This window comes from Caloenas nicobarica, chromosome 14, assembly GCF_036013445.1.
Source record: "Caloenas nicobarica isolate bCalNic1 chromosome 14, bCalNic1.hap1, whole genome shotgun sequence".
In the NCBI taxonomy this organism is placed as follows: Eukaryota; Metazoa; Chordata; class Aves; order Columbiformes; family Columbidae; genus Caloenas; species Caloenas nicobarica.
The window spans coordinates 15,083,040-15,096,623 of NC_088258.1; the positions used below are offsets into that span (position 1 = coordinate 15,083,040).

Genomic DNA, 13,584 nt, shown 5'->3' on the forward strand with positions numbered 1-13,584 from the left:
GGTCGAAAACCTCTGAAAACCCTCTGGTTTGGATTTCCCTCCCTCCTGCCTTACCACTGGCTGCAGGTACCAAAAAGAGAAGAGCCCCAGTTTAGTACCACCAGCCACGTACCACACAGCAGCCTCAGTCTGAAGATGCTAACTGGGCAGCTCTGCTGTTCCCATCCCCTGCCTGTCAAGACAATTTTTGACAGAGTAACGAATAGTTGACCAATCTTTCTGCCTTAGGTCCCTTCCCCCACCCACTCACCCAGTGTCTGCTTTCACAGTAACCAGAATAAGCAGAGACATTCTTATGCTCTCTTGTAATGAAATAAAACTTTGGTCTATCCATCTAGCTATCACTAAACCACTTCCCTTAAGCAGCTGCAGAATACAACTTTATTTTATAATTCAGTTCCATCAGTCAGTCTATGCCTGGTCTCCATTAAGGAATCATAATTCAGGACAGATATCAGAGCTAAGCAAGATTTAGCATTTACCACAGAGCCGTCAGTAGTTCCTATCACAAGGGCTTAACCTGTCTCCTCAATTACTTCTCTGCTGCCTTATGGCATGCAGGAAAACATTGTTTATTCCAAAATCTGAATTATACAGTTTCCAGCTTGGTCTGATATAAGCAAAGTTATCATAAAAGTAATAATAGGAAGTGCATATGAATTTTGTTATATCTTTTCATAATTGCATAAAAAGGTTTTCCTCTGAGATTCGTCATGTAAGTGTATCTTGAGGGAGAAAACATTCTGCAATCAAAATTCTCTCTTATGGTGTAAAAATTTAAATCTTGATAAATTACTCCAGTTACATATTATCCATCTTTCTCTGAACAGCAGACCAGCGAGTGCTGCACTATATTAAGCCATTCATTATTACAGATTGGTTTAAGATTAATAGGAAAAAAACCCCCACCTATCATTAGTGAGTGTAACAGGAATGAGACTACTAGATTTTCTTATTATAATACTGCAGTTTGCTTCAGGTGAATGCCACAACCTCCACATGCAATAGCCCAATTTAATTTTCAAGCCAGAGAAGACAAACTGAGCAGTAATCTTAATATGTTTGTAGGCAAAAGACCTTACAGACTAAGAGTGTTTGGCTGATCCCCTTAGAAGCCTTTAACATACAGCAAGCTCCTCCCAGGATTTCCCTCCACCTGCCATAAATCAGTTTTGTGTCAGTCAGATCAAAGCAGCTACCAGCTGAATAATTGGAATAAGGAGTCTAATTTCTGTACTATAACACTGTTGTGTTTTTTCCTCCCTCATACCTGCTGCCATCCCTGGTTCAGACTTCGGTTTATCCCGGTTGCCACAGCAGCCAGGAGCACTTTGCGAGTTGCAGGTTCTTGGTGCTGTTGTAAAGGTGCTTCTGATAAAAAGAGTAAGTGGAAAACTGAGCAAATCGAATTATGCACAGTCACGTCGATTTCTGTCCCACTCCCTTTGTAGTAAGAAGGCACCACAGCCACCAAGCTTATCTTGATTACCAGAAGATATCTTTTCTTCTAAAACCATCCTTGATCCTTCTCCAGAAGAGCACCAGCAGCTGCCCTTTCTTAACAGCTTTTGAAGGCGAGAAAGCAGTAAATTATTTTCAGATGATCTATTTATGTGGATATTTAAAAGAGAAATGCAATACTGGTCTCCAGGCACTCACTTCACACTTCTATACTAAAGACCTTTAATATAATTGAGGAATTTATGTATGTGCAATGCCACTATACAATCACCTATCATGTGCATGGAGGGCTATTAGACTGGTTACACCCTTGCAATTATTTCATTCATTTTGCATTTTCCGAAGCAGCTTTTTCTGCTAAAAAAGAAATTGCCACAGTGAAAAAAATGCAGTTGTAGCAGTAAAAACTTTGGCCATCTCTCATCTACGTGTGGAGGTTCAGCAGAGCAGAACCCCTGAGCGCCATCCTTATGTGCAGGCGAGGCAGCCAGAGCCCCAGGTTTGACAGGTGACGGGGAACTCAAAACCCCAGGAACCACCCATTGCCCATTGTGACACCTACAAACCACAAGCCCTCATAACGCTCCTTTTTATCTTTGCCATCTAATCATTGCCTGCATAGCTGGAAGCTAAGTATATTTTAATCTGTAAAATCTTGCTTTTAGATGCTTACATGCATTATATTAATGAGGGACAAATAGGAAATGGAACAAAAAATTTAGAAAATGCTAGATCTATCATCCCGCTTATGAGATTGCTAGACGTAAATCATAGAATCACTTTGGTTGGAAGAGACCCTCAGGATCATAGAGTCCAGCCATAACCTAACTCTAGCACTAAACTATGTCCATAAGAACCTCATCTAAACGCCTTTTAAACACCTAAATCAAGGCCATTCTTAGATTATTTGCAGCACAGTTTTTAGTTAAAAAAATCCTCAGTGTTGTGCAATTTACTGTCTACATTATTGTCTCAATGAAACCACAGACTACCATCTGCTCCGATTCACATTACATTCCTGAGGACAACTGAGTAATTGAGATTGATAGAGGTGGTGTCACCACTGGAGAAAAGTATCACTTGAGCTCTGGCTACAATAGTGTCTCTTACTGAAGTTTCAGGTAGTATGGCTGAAAGTATTTCCTTCTGCAAAGGAAATTTAACTTGTTTCAAAATCAGTTTTTTGATTCCTGGAGTATTTGCCACAGTTTTGGTATACTCTGATAGTTATCTAGTTAGGACTCCTCAATATTTGATATTCAGAGTACATCCTTCAGTATTTCATACATACTCCAAAACATTTCTTCCTGAGGCACTGATACAAAGGCTAAAAAAGAACCCTTTCTGTTGTTGGCCTTCTGCTAGAAGGTCATTTTGATGATTTTTTTGTCTTTTCTGTCCTGCATAAAGGAGACAGAAATCCGTGGCCTCTATAATCTTTGCAGTAACTCCAGAATGTTGATGTAAATACAGGAAGAAGCAATAAACTCAGGGAACAGACTATCTTAAAAGTGCTAAGAACTAATATCAGAACTTCACTGGTTTGATTTTGGACACTGTGATGATACGCTGCTCATGGCATTGGTACAAGTGCCAGACAGCAAAAATATGCAGGACAGAGAATAAAAAAAAGAATCAGTCTTCTAGTTGAATAGACAATCCTGGTGCTTCAGCCAGCCCCTGCACCATTCACTATTTATCTTCAAGAATCAGATTTCAGCTATAGCTGTTTTAAGACTCATTGACTTCAGAAAATCTCTCCCTGCAAGAGGAACAAGGACATTGAAAAAGGATGAGGAAAAGCAATTACAGTTTAAATTAACATTTATTGCAATCAGTTCAAGATCTTTAGGAAGAAATGAAGACAATTGTTTTACCCAGTCTGAAATGCATGTTTCAAAACATGTTTTTTGGTTTTGTTCTTTTTTTCTTTCTGGCTTTACGTTTTTCTCCACAGAGCAGTGGATTAAAAAAAGAACAAGTGAAAAATATTCTCCTCCACAGTACAAGATGGCCCAAGTGGCACAGGCAGTATACGGATGCTGTATAATGCGGTTGTACCAAAGTTCAGCTTAGCTTTTGGTGGAAATGGAGGACAGACCGGAAAAGTAAAGAATATCCTTCGAGCAACTGGGCATTTGCAATGTTATATGTAATTATCCCATGAGAATTTGTGCACATGCACTTTATAAAAAGCTTCAAACACTCGGCAGCAGAGCTGCTGGAATTACAGAGTCTTTCAACGTGATTTGATCTGCTGCATTCCTACAAAGGTTCATTCACTGAAGTAAAGCAATGCCAAAAAGTTGGTTATTTTAAGCTTTGAGTGTCAAGGTCATCCTGTTCAAAAGAAGCAGCAAACTTTCATATCCTTTGCCCATCCTTTGTGAGATATCACTATCTGCTTTACATCATCTGAAATTAGCTGCCACTTGGGAGCCATAAAGATCTATCAATTACTTTTTCTCTCTTATATTAAATGAGCTGTGTTTCTTCACAGTAGCTGAGAAGTTTATACCAATGCACCTGTTTCAAGATGGTTCATATTTATACCTTATGAACAATAACCCGGCTCTGACAGTTTGGATGCAAAAATCTTGCAAGTCTCAAACAATTTGATGCCATAGTGCAGCAGCACTTTTGATATCAACTCATAATTAATAAAAGTTTTGTCTGAAATCCACAGTTCAGCCTAGCTTCACACTGATCTTGGACAGTTAGATGGGAGACTAAAGCTCTTCAAACGCAGGGTGTGTATTTACCTGTTCTCCAGGCCTCCTGGTTACACCGTGTCCCAAAACAGCCTCCACATACTTCAGCTGGTTTTCCACAGGGATTCAAAGCCAAGGCCCATTCTGCACCTCCCTTGGCAAGTCTCCAGCTGGGGAGCATTTGGACTAGAAGCACCATGACAGGTGTCATGATCTGTCAAGTTAACAGAGACCTCATTTAAATGAAGATATACTTTTAAAATTTTCTTAATGGAAAAATGCTGAAAATCTACACAAAAGTGCTTTTGCTGTAGATATGACACAGCGAACTTAATTTTTAATTTTCCTCCCACATCTGGAAAAATCAGACCGCATAAATGAAGCTTCAACAAGCTGAGCAGATCTTTTGTGACCTTTAGGAACAAATTGGCAAGTTGTTTAAAAGCATTAATTATCCTGGTCACGCCATAAATAGAAAGGCACAGATGAAGACACTGTCCCTTCAGGCACTGACTGGAAAGCACAGTGCAGGGCTGATGGTATTTTCCACAGAAAGGCAACTACGCAGTGATGGTACCAAAAATACATTTCAAACTTTTTCCTTGGTTTAAGAGACTCTAGACTTCTTTGTAGCATGGCAAAAATAGAACAAACATACTGATTCTACTGCCTAATCCCCTCTGGTGCTAAACTTGTGATTCCTGCACAAAGCAGGACCAGGCAAGTTCTGGGCACCTTCCACAGCCTGAACACGGTCTTATCAAGTTCTATGGAGCAGAAAATGCAAATCCCTTCTGCTGGCCGGGATATTTTAAGCAGTGGATGAGGAGAGGGAAGAGAATAAAAATAGCTTTTTTATCACAGCCCTTGAAAGGCTAAAGTGACATACAGCAGGCTCAAAAATGTTCTGTAGATAAATTAAGAAAATTAAATCTTTTACTCCTTCACACCTACATTTTAGGTGGGTTTTTCGTTTGTTTTCAGTGGATATTTTAAGGTTGGTCTGGCAAGCAATGCATTCTGCAGCAAAGCTAATTCCTTTACACTTGCAGAGCCCAAATTCACAGCAATCCAGGGGCTTTTCCAGGAATCCCATGGCAAAGGCAGAATTCTTCGTGTGTCACGTGGACATGTCTGCAGTGGATTCCATGTCGTTCCTTCCCCTCCCTCTCTCCCCTGCACCAGGTTTAAAGGCAGTGATGACTGTCTTCAGTCACAGACTCATTAATCACATTTCAGATCTGCTCCTGCCTCACATTAATGCCAGTTGTGCTTGCAGTTCTGATCTGACATGAACGACTGAGAGCTATACTTTGCAACTGATTTGTCAGCTCTAGTACAGTATTTTAGATACTTATCATCAGGAGAGAGTCCTCCTTCCAAAGGTGTAAAATTAGATATTAAACCTAGGTGTAGATGCTCCCTAAAAATGCAAATGAATAATTTTATGTGAAAATATCAACATCTGTTGAGGCTGCAAAGCCTTGTCCAGGCAAAGTAAATCTTTAGAACTGAAGGATAACATGACAGTAGAGGTAAATCTCAGCATTAGGAACCAAGTAGTTCCTTTTCTGGAGATTACAGAATTTTAGATCTAATACAAGTTCTTATTCGGCTGGACTTCTCAATACAATATCAACATTTAGAATTAAACATTATATGGAAAAGATAGAAAAGGAAAAAAATAGCTCATCTTTCACATCTGGTGTTCAAAAAAGTAAAGTCATTATTATATCATCTAAAACACAGAAGTAAAAAACACTTGCTTGACAAAAAAAAAAATTTACTAGTTTATCTTTAATTACGTACAAACTTTCAGGGGCCAGCAAGTCACTACAGAGTGTTTTAATTAAAAATCTCTCTATTGATTGAGTGCATGAAGCTCTATGTAACACAATATCTATTGGTGGAGCCAATATAGTCTGACCTACCATCTCAGTGTAGGGTAGATGGAATACAACCAAAAAGCACAGGAGAACAACACAGCTCAATAAATATTGGATTCCAAGTCCCATCTAGTTCCCTTCTTCCAGCAAGTAGTCTAACAAAACTGAAATTTCATTTGCTTAAAAACAAATAAAATGATGCATTCTGAAGTGGAATATTTTACAAATATAAATCCACTCCACTGAGGACTGAACAATTTTCACAACTATTTGGATGGCATTTTTCCTCCAGTCACCTGGTTTTTAATTCCTGCAGGCAGAATTATAATAACAAAGAGCTAACCAATATAATGCATTTATTCAGACCTGCTGGCCATTAAGGAATAAGAGTGTTTTGGAGCTCAGAATAATTTTGATTATTCACATTTTACATGATGTGATCATGACAGTATGTCTCCTCATGATGCCTATGAAGTCAGCACTTGAGTTTCAAGATATTTGTAACATAGAGAAGGAACATCGGCCACATGTTTATTGAAATTACTGATGAAGCAGTAGGAATAGGCCTTTCACATTTCATGCTTCTGTTACATCAGTGGACTGAAAGACAAAACCAGTAAACCTCTGTTTTGTGCTTTTCATCTGAAAGTTTGAAAATAAACATGCTAGTATATTTAATAGAGCACTTTGCATGTTTCTAATTGCTGTGTAAACAAACACACTGGTTTATTAAAACCTCATGACGACTCCAGAGAAGGTGAGCAGCGATGGACAACCTGATTTAAACTAAACCCGTGGATGAGCACACACAGGTTGTGTTGGGGACAGGCTCAGCAAACCTGTTCTGCCCAGTGCCAGCCGAGAGCTCCCGCAGCACCCACCCGGGTGTCCCTGCCATTCGAGTCACCTCTGAGAGAGTTAAGTTAAAACATCCCATTGATGCATCAGAAGTCATTTTTTTGACAGATGTCCGTGAACAAGTCCCACTTAGGTCATACGTTACGGAAATATTGAATAAGAGAATAATTTGATCAGATAATGTACAAACTAGTAGCCATCCAAATAAAGAGAAGCGACCTACTTTCACTTTTATTTCAGGCCTCAAGGAAAGATTATAATGTTCTAGTTCTAATGTTCCCCCCCTGCTAATACAGTCCTGCTTTTTTTTTGGTGAATTGCATGCTTTCAAAGCTCATGGCTTAGATCCCAGAAGCAAACTTTATTGCCTGTTATTTTTTAATTCCTGAGGAAATCTCCTACTCTCCAAATAACCTCTGTTCTCTCTCCCCAGCGTACTTCACTATTTGTCCTAACTGGCCACTCCTGCAGTGCCAAGGCTCAGACTCCCTGTGCCGTCAGAACATCACCAGCTCCTTGTGCAGAAATGAAGAACATTACTTCTATCTCCTGTCCTATCTCCTCCTAGCTACTCATACATACCATCGATTATATCAGTTAAAGTATGTTCATAAAGACTCAGCCATTGCCTGATTAAGATTGACTCCAGACAGGTTGCCTTAGCAGATCCAGACAGATTATTCTTTGAGGGCTTCTGAAGTGCAGCCAGATTCCTCTTCGGTGTTGCTGAAGCCACGACTGGGTTACAGTTTAGCTGAACTGAAAAGCGTGGTACTAACAAGTGCTGAAGTAAACTGTCTGTAGTTAATACTGGTGCACACACATGAGACAAAAGTTTGCTTTATGACGAAAATCTGTATCTCCTGTTTGCTTCAGTAAAAACAGATACTTTACAAGAGTCATAGTATTTTCAAATAAATGTCAATTATCTGTCTTGCCACTTTTCTTTTTCCCTGTTACACAGAGGAGTAAAGTTATCTAGTGTTCACTAAAACTTCTGAACTTCAAGAGTACTTGTGCTTACCAAAAGTTTTTCAAGTGGATTTAAATAGGATCTAATCTAGTTAATCCAGCCTCAAATCTTCTTGATAATACTTTCCTTTTGTGGAATTTTGTGAAAAGAATTAATACAGCAAATGCAGCACTAGACCTCTCATTATCATACTTTGATGTAGAAACATGTCCAGAGAAATCCTAATTTCTTAGAAGACTCAGACCAGAACTAACACCAAGATACTCTGAGACCTATTGTATTTTTCTAGCCAAGACTTTCCTGGTCATAATTTCATACTTCTATAAATTTCTGCCTTTCTGATGACAGTGCACACATTGCAAAGCATCTGCTTTTCCTAGGGCAAATCAGCAATCAGCTCCACCTGCAGACTTCTTTAAAAACCAAAACCAAAACAAAACCAAAAACAAACAAAGAACTTTTGCTGTTATTTTAATGAAGACAGAAAAGTCTTTCACTATAAAAAGTCTACATAGGGGAATGAAAAAAGCATATAAGCATTTTTGAAGGATACACTAAACAAAAGATATGCAGAGTAGTTTTGTGGAAAGAAAAAGTGTTTGTTTGCTTTTCTGTATTATTTTTTCATTCTCTTGTACACGAGAGAGCTTTGATCATGACAAACTGAATCCAGCTGGCTCAGCAAAAATAGATAAGGCATTGATGAATCTCAAATCCAGAGGAAATCCGGCTTCAAAGAGAATATCGTATTTGTCAGTAGTGAATGCTTTTGTATCAGTCATCCTTTCTTTTTTGTTAGAAGTAACTCATGTGGGTACTTGTTAAATCAATCAGATCGCTGGCTATCATTCAGCAGATTACCAAGGCACCCCCAGCCCTGCGTTGAACTGGCTGGCACTGGCCATGGAGAAGAAAGGTCAAGCTTAAATTGACTTACCTCCTGGGGAAAAAAAAGGTAATGGAAAGGGAGATGAAACGCTGGTAAACAAGTTTTTCTCCACACTCCCTATACACCACCAGTACCACTTGGACACTCAAGCCCAGACGCTGCCTTGATTCCCTTCAGTAGCTCTGTTACAGCCCCAAGGGAAACTTCAGAATATTTTATATGTATCGATAAAAGAATGAAACTGATTTATGAGGTCTAGAGAAATGTGTAGATTTTTCCCTCTAACAACTCAGCCCTTTTTGGGACTGACTTGTGCACATTGATTTTTTTCTGTGCAATCAATTTCATTTTAAATTGCTCCTAGCAGTTATGCTGTTGCTACAGGAGCTTCCACAGTTTCTCTGTGTTATACTGATGTGCAGCTCATCTGACTATTTATTCAGCTTCTCCTGCTAAGCCCATGACATTGAAATCACCTCAGTCCAAGTGTTTTCATTTCTCCTACTTTCTTTGCTGGGCTCCTTGCACACAAGCACTACAAAAACTTCCCATGCACAGTGATCTTAATACATTCTAGACTTTTCCTGGTTTATTTACTGAGTTTTATTTTACTTCTGTTTTTCCCTTTAATACATTAGGGGTATAATTAAAACTGCTACCTCAGCATCTTCATACTATTGACTTCCTTCAACAACACTTTTTACTCTGGTAGTTTTTAATCTCTTCAGTCAAAAACTGCTTCAAAGATCCTTTTCTGGTCTGCAACTTCTACCACGTGATTCCCTCCACTGGTTCTCCTTCCTGCACTGGATCTTCATTCTCCAAAACCTTTGCTCTTCTACCCCGACCTTATTTTCAACTCATATTCTCAGACTATATGATCCTACCTCTGATCTGCCGATTGTTCATATTCAGTTGTTCAGCAAGCTTCTCTGGTCACCTCTGCAGCCTGGTGGTTTCCTTTGTCCATTGTGAGCAGGAAGGATTCATACAAAATTCTGCAATGGAATATCATCAAAAATTTACTTAAAATTCTACCACATCTTTAAAAAACAGGCAATTGATCTATATAGTCGCTGCCATTGCATTCAGATCGCTGCCTATGATGTTGATCTTTCTTTCCTGGTCACCCTCTGCTGTCTCCTGCCTTCAAGAAGAAGTTGGGGGCAGCCACAAGTGTGTCTGTAGAGCACCCAGGGCTCACGTCTGCACCTTCTGAAGCCACCAGAAAACCAGCAAATCCCAAGCACCGGTACTGTTGGTTGGTGAATGTGCACCAGCTGGGGACAGTCACATTCTCTCTCCAAAACAAAGACTTGTTCATCTTCAGAAACAGTTTCTTGATGCACATTATCTGTTTTTAAAAATCATCTTTTTTTTCCTTCTAAACAAAATCTACCTTTTTAATTCAAAACACAATATTTTTTTCCTCAACATCTTCACAAAAACAATTCAACCAGTTCCAGTAATCCTGTATGTAATTAAAGCCTTATGTACATAATATAGAGGTAATTTTGAAACAAAAGACATTGCTGTAATAAGACAGCCGAAGTACTTGTCAAGTGCAAACAAAAGCATAAAATCCATTTCATGCAACTTAAAACTTTCACAGCCTTCATAACACTATAACCGTTTTCTCATTATTTTTCACATTCATAAGGTCTTTCTCTAAACTAAAGAAATTAGTAAACCTCAGACTATTGAGAAAGAGTATAGTGAAAAAAGCCGTATGTGCAACTTCTGATACACTATTCAGTGGGACAGAATAACCCTGTTATTACCTCTTTGTACAGAAGAAATTAATATTAGGTTAAACAAGATCCGATTTTGAACAGAATCTCAAACCAGTTTCTCCTCCTGCCTTTAGGACTAAGTCTAGAAACAGCTGATGGTGTTTGAACTCTTGTTCAAATCTATAAATTATGCACATAAATGTGTATTTCAGTTCCAAAAAGGGAGCCAAAACAGTTAAATGCTTAGTAATAAATACAGAGTTATTGAAAATGTGTTTGTATACACGTGGCTTGCTGGGGCCTTTTACACGAGCATGCAAAAGAGGCAGAGTAATAGGCAGCAATATTTACAGACAGAACATGTGCCGTATTGAACTGCCCGTGTTTCAACCTTGACTCATTTCCTGCACAAAGGAAAAGAAAGCACGATGCTCGCTTTCTCCCTTGAGCTTGTCAGCATGCTATTAACTTGAGGATCTTTTAAAATCAGCAATCAAATGGTTAGTCTAGGACAAAACAAGGAAACATCTGTCAAAACAATAACTTCAATACCCACTCCTTGAAAATAATTAGCAGACTTCTGGAAACCTATTGAATCCATTATTCCTTGCTGTTCTGCATTCTTCTGAAGGAACATAAGAAAGAATAATTAAAATGTAAGGGTTTGCAGTGGATATACTAACTGGAGATAGGCTGCTTGCTTGCACAGGGCTAAGTATGGAGCTCTGACATTCGGCTGAGGTCAGGCACTTCATGCAGCTGTGACAGTGCCTGAAAACAACAGATACACAAGAATCAACAGTCAAAAGTTGCAGCAAGGAAAATTTCTGTTAAATCATTAAAAAATTCTTCACAGTGAGGGTGAAACACTGGAACAGATTGCTAACTGAGGCCATGCAATCTCCAGCATGGAAGATATTGAAAACTCAATGGGACAAGGCCTTGAGCAATCTGCTCGCATCTTGAAATAAGCCTAGCTTTCAGAGGTGGGTGGGACTAGAGACCTTCCAAGCTGCCTTACAACCTGCATGAATCTGGTTGTGTGTCTGTTATGGAGCAAAGGAATCAACTCCTCTGTTTGGTTTATGATGTTCTTTTATATGCTTCTTATTGTTTATTCACTTGGCCAGTGATAGACCATAGACTACAGACACATCTTCCTCTTCTGCAGCTCTGTTGCCTCTTAGATGCTTTCCATTCGCATGTGTTTATACGTTCTTAAACTGCTGTGACAGATGTCTTGATTTTTACCATTTACACAAGTGAACCGAAGCTGAATTCTTTTTACTGGGAAAACAGAGATAAGGTTATGACACGAAAGGTGGATTTACAGTGACAGTCCTATGCACACACCACCCAGGCACACAAGCATTGCACACCCTGCATTTGCACAGGGACTGTCTCAGCTGTCTCTGGTTAGACCAGCCTCAGGAGTGTGGTTTAGTCTCTCTGTCTATTTAGTCTTTACATCCTTTGCTGACATTATTGACAAGTATGGGAATTAATGCCCACTGTAATGTGGTGCTGCTTTTCTGGTTATAGTTTAGTTACCTTCAATATCCTCCTAAGTGAAGGAGTTGCATCTTGCACACTCACAGGATGCTGTATGGGCAGCCGCTTCATTAGCCACGGAAATTCCTGGCTAGAAGGCACTAATTTGATTTCAACTTGAAGCCAATTCTGCAGCATTTTTCTTTATACCAGTTCAAAATAAACTGTATGACTCTGAAGGTAGCTGTATGAAAACTCCTCACACCTTGTGCTCTCAATAATCATTCTGAAAATGTCACTATGTGCACAGTGACCCAAGTGAATGACGCCACCTTCCTCTCCCTTGGCTTAGAGAGAAGGTTGTTATTGCTCGTGAATTTCTCTCCCTTTTCCAGCTTTTTATGACATTAGTTTTTATTTTGGTTTTCTGCAAGACTAAGCACTTGACATTGCAAGGGTCTGGATAACCGCTTACTTCTGGTCAGTGAAAGGTGGAAGCTAAAGTAGGGCTATAGCACAGTGACCATACGAATGTCTCACTCATATAGACTGGCCAGTGATTGTCAAGAAATTCTGTCTTGCCTTTCATAATCAGAATGCCCAAGTACACAAAATGATTAGAAGGTGGCAACTGCAGGTGTTTATGTGCCAGGAAACAAGAATAGAAAGAATTCTTCTCATTACTAGAGAGGTTACTAGATGGGTATAGGAGATTAAAGCAGGAAGATGTGGAAGGCTGGCCCATCAGAAGGGTTTGGGCAGGGTTTGTTAGTCCCCATTTACCACTTGAAAATAGTGAACACTACACAGCTTTTTACTGAATATTTCCCTTCAGACACACATTCAATTCTTCAACCATTACCTTTGCACTGAAGAAGCTGGAGCTGAAATGCCCCATTCTTGCCCATCTGTACAAAGTGCTGTCACATCATTCAGAATTCCATCACAAAACACAAAACCACCAAGATTTCCCCTCACAAAGCTCTCCTCAGGCTCCTCATGGAACTGAAAGCTCTTGCAGGGTAGAGAGCACTAAAAATCAGCTTCATGCGAGACAGGGCATTAAACCATCACTAGAAATAGTGGTGAGAATCCATAGCTCATCTTGGCCCAAAAGAAAAGCAGCAGTGCAACGAGCAATAATTGCCGCTGGCCTCCCGCACAGCCGGTATAACCTGACTGGGGGAGTCAGCGGGGTTGCTTGTCAGCAGCCTGCAGCGAAAAACGTGTGTCATCAACCCAGCTGATGAGCGGAGCCACTGTCTGTCTGGTGAATTTAACAATGAAGAGGTTTGGTTTTCACTTTTTTAAATGCTTAGCTTTCATATCCCAGGCTAGCAAGCCTTTTCGGCCTTTACAACTTATTACAATATATAAAGGATGGAAATGCCTCTCCTTGAACTGTCCCTTCCTTGGATTGTCAGCCCAGTCATTTGAAACTCTTGCAGTTTACATTACCTTAGTGAGCTTAATCATTTTGGCATAGTTTGGCATTTTTCTGTGAATAGGAAATGAAATCTGACAGGCATCAAAACCATCGGGACATCTGCATCACCCATAAAGGACTGAAACCTCCAGCCCT

General features: G+C 39.6%; 1 long non-coding RNA gene across 1 annotated transcript in view; it reads right to left on the bottom strand.

Annotated features, from left to right (window-relative positions):
* Positions 1–4,248: 4,248 nt before the first annotated feature.
* Positions 4,249–13,584, bottom strand: part of LOC135994553 (uncharacterized) — a 38,349-nt gene continuing 29,013 nt past the window's right edge. The window contains exons 3-4 of the long non-coding RNA XR_010607013.1: positions 9,666–9,776; positions 4,249–4,386 (exon numbers count right to left, since the gene is read on the bottom strand). This is a non-coding gene — a long non-coding RNA (uncharacterized LOC135994553). The remainder of the gene's footprint in view (positions 4,387–9,665; positions 9,777–13,584) is intronic.